At 41.3% G+C, this 15,091-nt stretch overlaps 1 protein-coding gene across 38 annotated transcripts in view; it reads left to right on the forward strand.

Annotated features, from left to right (window-relative positions):
* The window catches only part of LOC306980831 (receptor-type tyrosine-protein phosphatase delta), a 441,722-nt gene that overhangs the window by 153,355 nt on the left and 273,276 nt on the right, over positions 1-15,091 (forward strand). For all 38 annotated transcript variants that reach the window (XM_079580272.1, XM_079580307.1, XM_079580305.1 and 35 more), the window contains exon 4: positions 13,998-14,072. The gene's annotated coding sequence lies outside the window, so the exon portion shown is untranslated. The remainder of the gene's footprint in view (positions 1-13,997; positions 14,073-15,091) is intronic.

Genomic DNA, 15,091 nt, shown 5'->3' on the forward strand with positions numbered 1-15,091 from the left:
AACTGCAAATCCGTACACCCGGCTACTTCATGCATACTTTGATGGAGTCTTAAAGAACGCTGCTATCTCCCTCTCCCAGACAGCAGCAGGAGTGAGTGGAGGTGCACAGCGATTGTTTGAAGTTTGCCCTGTGGAAATATAGGATTTGTCATATATGTACAGAAGAGGTGAGGGGCAGGAGTCTGCTCTGTTTACGGTTGACACTTGTGGTTAAGAGAGCGGTAAAGAGCCTTAGACAAAAATCAGGACACAGACTAGATACAGACGCACAGAGGTGAAGGTATTGATTTCAAGTGGAAATGGCTTTGGTTTTTCGATTCAAAAAGATCGTGGTGGTTTCTCTACTGATATCTCGCTATCAGGGTTCAAAAGAATAAATTGAGCAGACACTATGATCTGCTTTTTCCGCAAGTTTAAAGCAAATTAAAACTCTTTTCAAACAATATTTCTTCCTGCTTAAAAAACACATTTTAATTTGTAGTTTTCTTGTCTTTCCGAGAGAAGCTTTTGTCACTAATTTCGCCTTCTGAATTGATTTTCTTTTTCTTTTCTTTTTTTTTTGTCTTCCGCCCGAGCAGTTAATTAAAGCAGCACTCTTTCTCACATTATTAAAGGGACTCCACTGAGATCCATCAAAACCCTCGAGTGGTGAAAATGACTTGGAGTCGAGGGGGGAAAGGAGAAGAGAATGGGAGCACAGACAGAGGTGGAAGTGTTGGAGAGGCCTCATGGGCAGTGAAGGAGAGGAGTGGAGTGGTGTGAATCAGCCATCTTTACCATACGCTTCATTTTGCTGTGCTTGTTTGAAGTGCATTGTTCTCCTCCTCCATGTCTCCTTCTCCTGCCAAATGTGTTACCGGGAAATAAAAAACGCTATTACAGCTCTTATTCTAAGGTGGGTTACTGAATAGCTTCCCATGGTGTGCACACAAAGACAATCTACGCACGAGCCTGCCAGCCTCTCGGTTACCAGATGACCCGCTCTACCATCTGAGCCTGTGTAAAAAAAATATGACTTTCACCTCAGTAGTTTGTGCAGGTGAAATTAAAAAGTGCTAATGAGTAAAAGAGATTGTATTATTCATTTTAAAAAAAACATAGTGTCGGGAAAAAGTGTCTGCGAGAGTGATTCAGTCGTCCTTACTCATCTCCTTCCGAGGCGCTGAGGGCTCCATGTCAGGAGTATTTTAAGTGCCCTCCATCCCATTGTTCTGCCTTTAATCCCGTTAGATAACTCTCCACCCTCCACCCTCCTTCCTCCTTTACTCAGGCTCCTCTTTGTAGCTGCTCCTCCGACTCACACTGCCCACTCAGCCAAGTCTCCAGCTCACATGAGAGGCAGGGGAGTGTGGCTAAACATGGCACATACAGATGCATAAATAGATAGGGGGGCATTGTGTAAACAGAATGTGCGAGAGAATAGAAACATATCAGTTGTTGAAAACAAGATGGGCGAGTAAGTCAATGTGCTAAATGGTTATAAGAGAAGACCGAAACAAAGTGAGCATTTTAACCCACTGTCGATGTCTACAACTGTTGTGGCTGCTGATATAACTGTTCTATATCTACTGCACTCAAAGGGTAAACTAATGATATGTCATTTTTGTTACAACATCTAGGCTACATACACAAAATACCCCTTTTCTAAGCTACAACTACTACCACATGCTGGTAGCCTTAAAGCAGAACTACGTAACTCATGCTCCTAGAGGCTATAAGCACCACTGCAGGTGTCGTAGCATGTAGCGTTTTTTTACTCATTAATTGTCCATGAGAGTAAATACTGCGCTGATTGAAAAGACAAAGGGAGAGAGGGATATTGTACATCCAATTACACATTGGAGATAATTTTTTTCACTCAAACTTGGCTGTAAATACTGTTTTAAGTGGTGCTAGCCCACAGTTAGCTTTGCCAATTAGCCTGTTAGCTTCTTATTCATGATTAGTGTGTATTGGTTTCTCCGGTCCAGTGGCAGTCATGTTGCAATTGTGGTTTTCTGGCCAGAGACACCAGGGGGAGATGAAAGACCAGGCTAACGGGCAAAGCTTACTGCATACTAGCACAACTTTAAACAGTATTTACAGCCATGTTTGAGTGACAAAATCATCTCCATTGTGTAATAATTGGATGTACAATATCCCTCTCTCCCTTCGCCTTTTCTGTCAGCGTAATATTTACTCTCACGGACAATTAATAAGTTAAAAAATCTGAACTCGCTACGACACCTGCAGTTGCGCTTATGGCCTCCAGGGGAAAGAGTTACTTAGTACTGCTTTAAACTACAACTACTCTGATTGATGGTGTTTTCAGATATCTTAGGCATGGTATGACTTAAAAAAAATATTTTGTTAATGTCTAGTCAATACCCCTAGTTGTACAAAAATGTTTTGTAGTTACACATACGGCCAGCCGGGGGAGCACTTCTTCCTATTCTGCCCCAGTGACTATTATATGTTTTACAAATCTGTCACTGTGGTAGAAGTATACTGTAGTAAGAAGAGGTATACAGTTTACAACCATTAGTATTACAGCTTCAAGTTACAGTTATGCTCATGCTATATCGACTTAAAATCAAAACAAAATTCTTTTAGTCGTGTTATCAAGTTCTTTGCTGCATTATTGCCACAAAAGTCGCGAGTGTAAGTGAATGGAGCCATCTTGTTTTGATATTTCATTTGACACAGTTTGTACATGGTTCCTGGCATTGCAGGTGTGTGGAGAAATCTGCTGGCCGGCGTGCTCTCGTTTGTTACAAGGAGGAATGAGAGTGGCCCGGTGCCAAGACGGTGGCAAGTCGAGAGCACACAGCTTGTGGTTAGAGCCCCGGCATCAGAGGGAGAGTGACAATTTCATCCGAACCGCGCACACACACACACTAAAATACAGATGTACTGAAGCCGGGATCCGGTTGCACGCGCGGCATATGTCAGAAAGATGACATTAAAGTGCATGTGCAAGTTCAAACACGCACATCTCCTGTCTCCGTCTTTTGAGCGACTCGTGATAAAAGCTCGCAAACAATAACGTGACGCAACGCTTCAGACCCGCCGTGTAACCCCCGGCCCGGGCTCAGACCACAGCAACAGTCAGTCCCATCAACCTGGAGCGACCGGAGCAATTTCACTTCACAAGAACTACATTTCCCACAAGCCCCTGTCCCCGGCTCATCATTTACATGAGGACAATTACAAATGAGGCAGGAGTGAAGCCGGGAGTTCTGGCTTCTTTTTTTGGCAGAGACGAGGTGGCCGCTGTGAGCAGGTGAGGTGCAGGCGGCCGTGGTTCAGCCTGCAGCGCTATAGAAATTGGGTCATGGGAAAGTGAGGGGTAATGCGCCGGAGCAATAGCACAGACTAGTGGAGGAGGGCTGAAGTGGATGTGTAAGCCTCAGCCAATTCGAATACTACAGTGCTTGCAATTTGGTGACTGTTGAAGGATTTTTGTGTTGCTTTTGTGTAGCAGTGAGGTTTTGTAAGATAAGCATGACTTTATCTTGAGTTTATTGCTCCCAAAAGTCCTGTTTTTTTTAGCATTCACTTATTCTTTGCCAAATTATTGTCCGAATATGACACAATATCCACAATATATTAATAGTGGTTCCATTTCAGCCTTGGTTTGGGTCCAAATTTAGTTTCGGAACAAACTATGTTGAAACATCTCTAGTCATTGGATATCTCACTTTCTTTTTATATTCTGTATTCTTATTTTCGTACCGGGTAAGTCAGCAGTACCATGTAGGATTTGAGATCGATGGTTTGTGTGAATTCATATTATAGAACCTCATGGGGAGAAGGCACCACGTACTCAATGGCACCATATTGCAAACAAGCCAGGCATCAATACAAACGGATAATCCTTGTTTGACACATGGTTGGTGCCTATAACCATTACAACTTGAACCGTCCTGTTTAGTCCACCTGATTTACTCTCTCCCCCTGTCCCAGCTGCACATATTAATTCAGCCCAAAGAGCCGTGGGACGGGGGGTGGGGGGGCGGCCACTTGTGCCGTGAAGAATTTGCATGACCCAAAAATGCCCTGCCTCTCGTCTAACTCCATAAATCAAAGTGGAGAGAAGGAATCCCCCGACGCCGCCATCTTTTTGTCCTCAAAGGTGATAAATTGATCCCCGGATGGCTAATAAGCATCGGCACAGGGCGGCCCCCAAACTTCCTAAAGATTTATGTGCTGGACCGGTGGATTTATAGCAGGGGGGCGAAACGTGAGCGATCTGGAGAGCGAAATCTATTTACTGTATATGTCCTAGCGGTGTACTCGCAAGATTGCGGACAGGGCGTCCGCGGGGAAGCGCTTGGGCATGTTAGCTTTTGAAGCAATGATGCATCAGTACAATAGGAATAGAGTTTGTGTCACGGAGGCGTTAAAGGTCATGGGATTACTGCAGCCTGATTTATGAACTCGTGTCTCCAATCACAGACTTTCTCAATCTGAATCAGCCTCTCCAGTCCAACATAGACTAAGGCTGTTTTGGCCTTGAGCCTTTCTCCTCAAGTGGATGAATCAGAAACAAACAATCTCTCAGAAGAAGATCTTGAGAATTTACGTCCAGGGATGGGTACTGTTCATTTTTTTCCAATACTGATACTTCAACGATACCGATACCTATAGAAAAAAACATTTGTCACCTCGAACCAGAAAACAGAGCAATAATGTTTATTTATTTTACGTCCATTTATTAGCATTTGTATCATTTGTTTTAGGTGAAATAACAGAAAAAAGCAGAAAAAAACACTTTTCCAATTTTTAACTGTCCATTTTTAACCATTTTTCATATTTTTTCCTCATGTTTTTTACCCCAAATTTCACCATTTTTTTTTTTTTTTGCCCCAATTTATTCCACTTTTTTCCCAATTATTTCCGTAATTTTCTTCCTACATTTTTCATATTTTTTCCACTTATTTCCAATTTTTAGCATGTTTTCCCCCCTATTTTTTTTTACCAAAAATGTCAATTTTTTCCAACTTTTTTCCCCCCAATTTTTTCTCCAGTTTTTCCCATTGCTTTACCCCAATTTTGCCCCATACGTTCCCTGTTTTTTTAAATTATTTATTTTTTAATTCTCAAATTCCCTCCCCCACACACCTTTTTAAAAAAATATATTTTACTTGTGTTTCTCTTCTTCTTTTTGATACTGAACTGAACTTTTGATTATTATTTATTTCTTCAAAACCAGTTGTAACTAAACCTTTTGTTTCTCGATACCATACTGGTATTGTTCAACAGTACCCAGCCCTATCTATGCCTAGGATAGAAACTCCTGTAACATGTTTCCAGTCTCATATAGAGTTTGTTTAAGTCTCATCTTCCTTCTGTACAAGCAACCGACCCAATACAGTTTTAAAAGTAAATTGTGTCGGTCTTGGGAAAAGTTGCTATTCCTCCTCGCGCTTCTTTGCTGGACAATCCAACAAGGCCCGTCTTTGTCTCCAGCTGGACTTTCCTTTTTGTTTCCGCCCCAACATAGCTTTTATTATAAATCATCCGCACAGACAATGCTGGACTTCGTACGGAGAGAGAGCCGAGGCTGCGAAAGACAATCTTAACAGCTCGCCGACTTCGCCCGACATAAGAGAAACCTTTTATAGCAACTCAAGCAGTCACTGTAATGACGGGAGGTGATTCGGTGACAGGAAAAAGCTCTCCTTCAAGAAGATGATCAATGCTATCATTTTTTTTTTTTTTTTTCCCGACACTGCCTGGAAGAGCGTCTGAAAATATGTTGGCGTAGAGTTTCCCAAGAGCCCCCAAAGGCGCACGGAACCAACCCCATATACTTCCTCTCCGCCGTCCTATACTCTCTCACTTAATGCTGTTTCTCCTGTCCCTTCGCCGCATCTCGCTGTCTCGGCTCGGTCCTCTCATCTTCCTCCCCTCCTCGTCATCGCTCAGCCTTCATGTTATTTTTGGGCCATCTACAGTGCCCCCCCCTTCCCCCGTCTTTGTAGCACGCTCGCTGCCGTCTGGTCCGACCGCGGGCGTGCTTATCCCGGTCGTGTTTATGAGGAATCCGGGTGATTAAGTTCCATCACGCTGAGCAGATTATGACGGCCTTTTGGGAGGAGCGGTTACGGCACGATGGAGGGATTTTTGTGTGCGAGGAAAAGGACTCTGATTATGTTTGATTTGTTCAAGCCCATACAGGGGAAATAACCAACAAAAAGTAAATAAGTCTCCAGGTTGGCTTTACCCACCCCTCCTGGAACCGCCACCTCAATGTGGTGGAGGGGTTTGAGCGCCCAAATGATGCTAAGAGCTCTGTGATCGGTGGATGGATGGATGGATGGATGGATGGATGGATGGATGGATGGATGGATGGATGGATGGATGGATGGATGGATGGATGGATGGATGGATGGATGGATGGATGGATGTTAATGGATGGATGGATGGATGGATGGATGGATGGATGGATGGATGGATGGATTTTCCCAAATCTAAAATAGCAACACAAATTAGTCAAGGATGATGCATGAGGATGAAAACGCAACAAAAGTGTGAAAAAAACGCAACCAAGGAATAACATAAAAGTGACAAATAAGGGATGAAAAAGTGACAACAAAAACACTAAAGAAAAACAGAAAAGTCATGAAAACGTGAGGGAAATTTTTACTAAAAAGCGACAAAAACGCAAAAAAGGTTTCGACAACATGGCAACAATGCAAGGAAAAAGTTGTTTAGTTTAGTAAGTCTTTCAGATAAGCTTTCAAATGAGGCATTGATGTCCTACTACTACTACAGTGTACTTGTACTACAGAGACAGATGTAGTCTCAGTATTTGTAAAACATAAAGTATAAAGTCACTGGGGCAGAAGGTGAAGAAGTGCTCCCCCGGCTGGCGATATATGGAACTACATAAAATGTTTGTATAACTAGGGGTATTGACTAAGCACGCACTGTATTGTTTTTTTAAGGGTGTTGTTGCAGACATGTTGCCAAGCATGCGAGCCAAGCCCTAACTGCTAGGCCACTCTGCAGCACATTGCTTTTAAGGCTTTGATCATTTCAAAGCCAACAAAAATTGTAATTGCAACCCCATTTATTGTGACTTGGAATCAGTGAGACGCCTATTTCAGCTAATTCTGTATAGTGTGACGTTTTCGTCCAGCCAACCTATATTATATATTTGATTTTAGACCCCATTCATAAGTATAAATTGCTGCCTTTACGTAACTTTAACTTTTCCAACTTGAGAAAGCTCATATATAACGCTGTCAGCATCCGCCTGACAACTGCAAACCTATGCAAATCTGTCGAAAATATCAAACCTCACTCCTCCGACTTCTCACCAAGATCCCTTTTTTTAGCTATGACGTTGGTTCTGAGAGGACACATGATGTAGCATATAACTAATTCCATAGATGCCTGACAGTGACGCCGCGGTGCGCTGCTGAGGCAGGAGGATACGGGAGTAGATCACTTCTCAAAAATGCTCATTTTTAGCCGCTTGTTTGGGTACAGCACACCACAAGTGACAAGCTGAGCACGGAGTTTCTGACATAATGGTGTCAAACCTGGGACTGTGATGTCGGCCGCTGACAAGTGCAGAGCGCCGCACCTGCTGGCAACATGCAGGCGCAGACACGAGCAGGCTGTTCCTGAACCGGGTGGTAATTAGAGTGTTAGGGAGCAGAGGCTTACACTGCCTGATTAAAGGGGCTTTTGGAGATGGCACACAACAAGGGAGTCGATTGGAAAACGCCTGGGGATATACAGTACTCCACATTCCTCTTCTCAGTTGTAGGGGAGGGGGGTTACTATGGCAGAGGGTAGGGCTCTGCTTTCTTCTGTGCAGTCTGCAGATTCTCATTGTGCTGATTTGGTGTCTTGCTATCCGAAAGCTGGAGCTTATTAATTTCAAATTGTTAGTAGTGCAGACAATACTGGTCAAATGTTAGTCCAACACAAATAAAAGTTGCTCTAAGTTATTAATTAAGTGAAAGTCCAGAAGCATTTTTGCTGGAGAAAAGATTCACAGTAGAATGTACAAATCAAATTTAGTGTTGAGTATAATAAATGCGTGGGTTCAAAAAGATCACGCCTGAACTCATTACCCGTACAGCTATATACGCCGGGACAAAACAACTGTATTTTATGGCAATCTTCAAATCCAGGCTGAAAACAGTTCTTTTTGCCCAGGCATATGACAACTGAAGTATTTTATCTGCACTGTTGCCTTTTACTGTAATTGATTCATTTTATGATGATGTTTTTATTGATTTGATCTGTTTTCTTGTCATTTTATGCAACTGTGAAGCACTTTGAATTGCCTATTTTTCTTTTTTTTCTTTCTTTTTTTTTTTTAACTTTGGAGCCTTTAGAAATGTAGTAGAAAGGGTAACACTTTATAATAATGGTACATGAGTTCATGCATGATTTTCATGAACTTAAGCATGAATTAATGCATGATTTCATGATTCATTCATACATTACTAAATCATAACTTCTCAGGAACCAACATGATCACATGTTGGTTCATGGATGACTTCGTCCCTGAATTAAACGTGTAATTACTGTAATATTAATGAATGTACATGAACGTTTTAATGATTCATCATGATCATGAGGTTCACATAAGAACACCATGAATTCACTAAAACAGCAATGAAATGACAATAAAAGGATAAACCAATCATGATCATGAGGATCATGCATGAACATCATGACTCATATGGTGGAAATTACAAATTATGGACAAGGACACAAAGAATAACTTTAAAGGATAACATTTACGGCAATCATGAACTTATCATTTGCAAATCCTCAATACATCATGATTTCATTTTGATTATGTCCCCTCAACTAAAGTGGTGCGTTATCCTAAACTTTTTAGCCTGGTAAAGACCAGCTCTGGAGATCCTTATTTGGTTATGCTGTACTTGTAATCATTTGAAATAAAAGTTTTGAAATAGTTTTTTCCACACAAAAATTTAGGATAATGCACCGCTTTAGTTGATTTGCAAGTAGATTTCCACCATATGAGTCATGATTTTCATGCATGATGCTCATGATCATGATTGGTTGATTATTATATTGTCATTTCAGTCATTTTAGTGAATTCATGGTACTCTTATGTGATCTTATTGATCATGATGAATCATTAAGATTTTCATGTACATTCAGTACAGTAGTACACAGTACACGTTTCATTTAGGGATGAAGTCATCCATGAACCAACATGTGATCATGTTTGTTCCTGAGAATTCATGATTAATGCATGGATGTATAATGAAAACTGGCATTAATTCATGCATAAGTTCATGAAAATCAAGCATTAACTCTAACATTGTTACCCAGTACACTGCCTAAAGCCCATAGTTGTTGCTCTAGACTCCCACAAAATGCAACCCTGTTATAGAAATTGAAAGACTTCAGTTCAACTAATGAACAACTTCCACCAGCTTGTAAATAGAAGTGCATGTTTTCTGAGTAACTTAACTTAAGAAGAGCTGCTGACTTGGTTTCCATCCGCTTTGATCACATCTGTTTATAGAGACATGAAACAGATGGGGCTCGTGTTGTTTTCTTCGTTGTGACGTCTAGCCTATTTTCGCATCGCTCACTAAATATAACCTGCACAAGTGCACGGTGATGTGATGCAACGGACTGTCAAACCAGCCGAAAAATTACAACACCGGAACGAGAGACTCCATTTTGAAATTGACTAACACATGACTAACTGCTCATTCGTTCCCAACTGTCACTTTACCTGAAAACATGGAAAGATGAGTGGGGAAAATGAGTGTGCCGGTTTATAGCTAATGCTGCTGTTGCTGTCCCACTGTGATGCTGAAGATCTCTTCTTCAATGCAGACATATCATGCAGAACTTTTTGATTGCCTTATAAAGTTACCATGTTGTTCCCTCATCATAAATATTGTATCGATCAAAAAAGTGTCTGCATCCATATTTAAACATCAATTTTGGGGGGAAATATTAATTGCAGCGTCTCTCTTTGGTCCTGCACTTTTACTCCTGCCCGCTAGATGGCAGCACACCACGCAGCCCGCTTGAGTAACAATAGAATCTAGTGAGAGTTAGAGAAACACGTTGGCTATCTTTACAGCAAAGATACAAGTCACAAGCACATATGTGAAAAGCATAGCATATTTATAGATGATAGATGATAGTTGTTTTCAAAGAAATCGCAATAATCCTCTAATTTGGGCTGCTCGATTTTTGAAAATATAATAATCACGATTATTTTAGTCATAATTGAAATCAACGATTATTTGTTGCCTTTAAAAAAATATATATTTGTTTTATTTATATATTTATTAAATTATTTTTTAATTTTTAATTAATAAAAAAAAACTATGCTGAATATTTTTTGTTTTCTGAACAGTCATGAAAGTACAAATGGTTTCAAGTATGCCTCGATCAAGGAGAGGTGTCTGTTTCACACCTGCCCCCTGCTGGCCAGCCCTCGCACCTGCGCAAGCAAACAGAGCAGCGCGGCCCGATGACATCATCACACAGCGCTGTTTGTTTTTATGTCAGGCAAAAGCATGAGCCATGGCAGGTGAAATGTGAAGGGAAAATAATCCCAGCGCCATGAATAAGTCTTTTTTGCACACAAAAAATAAATATTTTTTTCCACGATTATGCAAATTATGTAATCGTTTAGTGTAATAATCGAAATTGTAATCGAATTTCGATTCATTGCACAGCTCTACCTCTAATACTAACAATATTGGGAAGTATCATACCGTATCGCAACCTATGTATCGGGATATGTATCGTATCACCAGAGACTAGGCAGTACACACCCCTAATATTTTGATAGATCCGAGAAGCATCCCCTGCATTTTTAAAGTCCATAAACGATCTCAAACCAATTTATCACAGCGCCATTGATTTGTTGTCCTGCCGTTAGCTAGAAATGGTGGCTTGAACCTTGTTTTTTTTTGCTCTTTTCCTCTGTTCCGCTGTAAATTCGATACCTAATAAAGCAGTCCTTACAGATTCCATTGCACAGCACACACAGAGAGCTGGTCTGTGAATCAAATCGGCTCGACCCTATAGCACTTGAGTCCGTAAACTGCTCATTGTGCCGGCGTGATGACTCTGTATGCTGTAAAGGCTTGCTCAGCGGCTCCAGCCCGTTGTGTGAGTCACTTGTGAATGACTCCCGTGCATTCAGTAAGAGCACAGACAAATACACTAATAGGGGTCCTCATAGTGCTCCCACTTGACAGGGAGTTTTCGCAGCCGCGTGTGGACATGTATAATATCTTCACCTCCGCCTCAACATTCTGCTGCTTTTTTTTGTTGCTTTTTTTTACGAGCCGGAGATGGTGTCTCTGTTGGTTACTGTTCAGGGGAAGGTCATAAACGGGCGATTTATGTCCGGAGTGTAGCCAGGAATGCTGATGCTGTAACGGGCCAAGAGAGAAGATACGGTCCGCTTTGACTCACATTTAATACAAACTGTAAAGTCTCCAACAGCACACACTAACTCATGCTTTTAACTGTGTATATGCTCACACTGGGAGGAAGTTAGCATAAGTGTCAGAGAAGAGATATATGACCCAGATACTCTTATAGGAAAGTTAGCCAGTTTCTCAGTGAAGGTCTTGCTGGAGTTCTAAGTGTTCGAAGGGCGAGTCAAAGTCTGTGCTGCCACAGACTGGAATGAGCTCATCATTAGCGAGTATGAATCTAGAGGTAGTAGGAGTCTGGAAAAAAAACGCTGACCCGCTGTCACTGTCTCCCCAATCAGATCAACTAAAGTCAAGCTGTCCAATGCTGTGAATTGAGTCATCATGACATGATCCAATGTCAGGTCATCATCTCCTTGTAGACGTTATTCTTAGTGTAATTCTTTGCCATTTCCTGAAATTATGTTCAGTTCCAGCGCTACATTCATGTCCATCTACGAGCCTACTTATCATGGTCGTGTTGATGAGATATCAGAAATCACGTCTGATTAACTCTATCCAAAGAACAGATTTCCAAAAGATTATTTTTGTCTGAGATATGCCATGGCATTGGTTAATAAGTCAAGTGTCCAATTCTGATCAAATTTTCTCCACAACGCCTCTTGTCTGCGTCTCCGGACCCCTCAACTGTGTAATGAGACAGATAGAAGATGAGTTTTCTGCCTGTGACACTTTCAGTGTCTTACATCACATTTCAGGACTAATTTGAGCGTGCCAACTCTGCCGGCAGCTAAAAACTTAACCGTCAAAGTGAGAAATGAGGACACTTCATTAGGTTCTGGTCTTTCACAAACACATGACACACAATGCAGCCGACAACACACTTCATTAACACCGGTGGTGATGATACACTGTCTTGGCAAATTTTTCACTGCTGTTATCTGCACCTCTGTGCCACCATTGTTATGAGCATTTTAATAGACAGTGGTCCATTAGCGTAGCTTCTTGGGTGGCCATGGCCATGTTTCTCTAAATCATTAAGCTAATTATACAAGCTAATTAATCAGCATGCTTGGAATAGCTGCATGAGCCGATGCTGCTCTTTGTTGCCGTGCATAATGAAAGAGGTCCATTTTTAGATTGTGCGAAATGAAGAAGGGTGGGAGGAGAAAAAACTTTGATCTCCAAAGTAAACATATGATTTTTGCATATCAAGTGCTTTAGCAAAGTAAAAGAAAAAACACAAAGTCCCTTTGCAGACGGGAAAAGTCAAGTTGGTTTTGCGGGGCTTTGAAGACGCTGCCGGTGCACTGGGGAGAGAGGATAGGTGCAGGCTTGTGTAATTAGCATTGTCAGCGTTAGCAGCACAAACAGGCAGTCATCAGTCAGGGGCTGCTTTGACATTCTGGGACCGTCCCAGGTTGAAGCCAAGCTTCATAATGATGTGTGTGTTTGTCAATGAGTCCCTCTGTGTGCATCCGCAATGAGAAGAGGCCTGTGTGATCCTATAGGACACCAGCCAGTGCCATTGGTGGGAATTAACTCATGCTAGATGTGTTTTCTCAAACACACAACTAGATTGTTTATACAGATACCACTGACCTTAATGGCAGATGGCAGTAGTTTTATGGAGCTGCGTAATTGCCTTTTGACAATTTCATTCCACTGCGACTTTAGCTATGTTTTTTTTGCATACTTAAAAATGTTGGCACTATGGCGGAAGGGTTTGTGTTCTCACCTCGAGGAAAATCATAGCTTAGCCAACTCTTGATCTGTGATGTACTCACAGTCTAACTGTGGGTCTTTGCCCTCAGAGAATGAAATCCACAAGTGTTGGGTGTCTGTGTATCTCGGCCCTTAACCACGGTGCACATAGTTATTTGTGAACAAACAAGAAGTAGTGATGATTGAAACCCTAAACAGATTATTACAGACCTTTTGTATGTTTATTGGTATGGTTTTGCAAATAAGATTATTCAAACCAGTTTCATACATATACATGACTGTGTACTTGCCGCTTTTGCTGGTATAGCTGTTTCTACATTTGTCCTTCATTCAGTATTTTTACAGTAAAATCTATCGATACTTTGGTGTACTAGTTGATAGTGATAGTAGTAATGTTATGGTGGTGGAAGTAACAGCACCGGTAGCCGTAATAGTCCAACTTACGGCAGCACCTCTGCCTTTGCCACCTTATTATTCCTTTCACCTCGGAGGTTGACAAAATCAATTAAGCCCCTATCTGCAACTTGTGCGCGCGTGCATGTGTGCGTGAAGGCGCATTTATATTCTTATTCATGCAACTTGGAGGGTTTTGAAAGACACTCGCTGCCAGGAATGATTACCTCTTCTGAGCAGACACAAACAAACACAGTGTGGTGGGAAAACTGTCATGCACGGCTCTATTTTTAGCGTTTCTCATTATGCATAATGGAAAAATCACCTCCAAGAAGAAACACAAGAAGTATGTTTACAAATCTGCAGGGAGACGACTCATAGCGATGCCTGACAATTCATTATGAATGTGGATGCAAAATGAATGCAGCGATACATGTGTGACCCCCCCCCTCCTGTCTCTCTTGTGTCTTTTGTCTGCAGGGAAATTCTGAGGAGCTCTGTTCTTTCATCTGCTCAGGTCCGGGACGGCAATAGCGAAAAGCTTATTCCAATCAGGTAAGTTTCATTCTGTGTTATATGGTCTTTAAAGTCGAGAAATGCAGCTATGTTATGCTCAAACACAGACGCATCTACTTTCCAACTTACTATGATTCACCATGACATATAACTTACAAGCCATAGGTCTAACAACAGTCCACAGCAGCATAGGTAGATGGTCAGAATGTTATGGCTGATTTTTTTTAGTTGCAAAATCCTATTATCAGCTTTGAAATGTCAGCACACTCACTCAATACTACATCCGCATGATCCCAGGTCAACCAATCAAATAAGTCACAGCAATGAAATTACTATTGACTTATGCATGAATGCAATAATAGTGGATACATGCTCCGACATGTATGGATCGAGCCGTATATGAAATGCACTGGTTAGGATTTTCACCAGGGATTTGTAAGCTAGTTAGAGTAGATTTACGATGAGGTCATTTGTAGCTTTCAACTGTGTTTAAAGGATTTTTGTCTCGTCCAATCAGAAATGAGTCATGTGTTTTTAATAGCAGGAGGTGTCGGTGTGGCTGCACCTGCCATTGGTTCATATAAGCTGATAGTGTTTTCAGTGGACAGATTTGCTGTGTGTAGAATAATGGTACACATATGGCATGCTAATAGTGCCCCCTAGAGGACTGACGGCTGCATTGCTGCTGCCTGGCTGCTGAGCTCCATCTGGTTGAATATCGTCCAGCAACAGCAACACATGTTTAAATTATTCATAGTATTTCAAAACATGGGTGTTGCTTTAGATTAAGGTGTGCTCATTAAGTATTGATAAGCATTAGTAATCATTTTAGGGTTAGGGTAAGGGTTAAGGTCAGGGTTAAGTTAAGGATTTGGCTATGAATAAGCGCATTACTCATGGCCTATTAGTGTGTACAGATAAAAGTATAATAAGCAGCGTGTTAATGCTTTACAAGCATATTATTATTACCTTATTCATACTTAATGAGCACACCTTAATATAAAGCGAAACCAAAACAGGTAATGAAACAGACTTAATATATTTTATTCTTTATTGTT

The sequence above is a fragment of the Gobius niger genome (assembly GCF_951799975.1).
Source record: "Gobius niger genome assembly, chromosome: 21".
Lineage (NCBI taxonomy): Eukaryota > Metazoa > Chordata > Actinopteri > Gobiiformes > Gobiidae > Gobius > Gobius niger.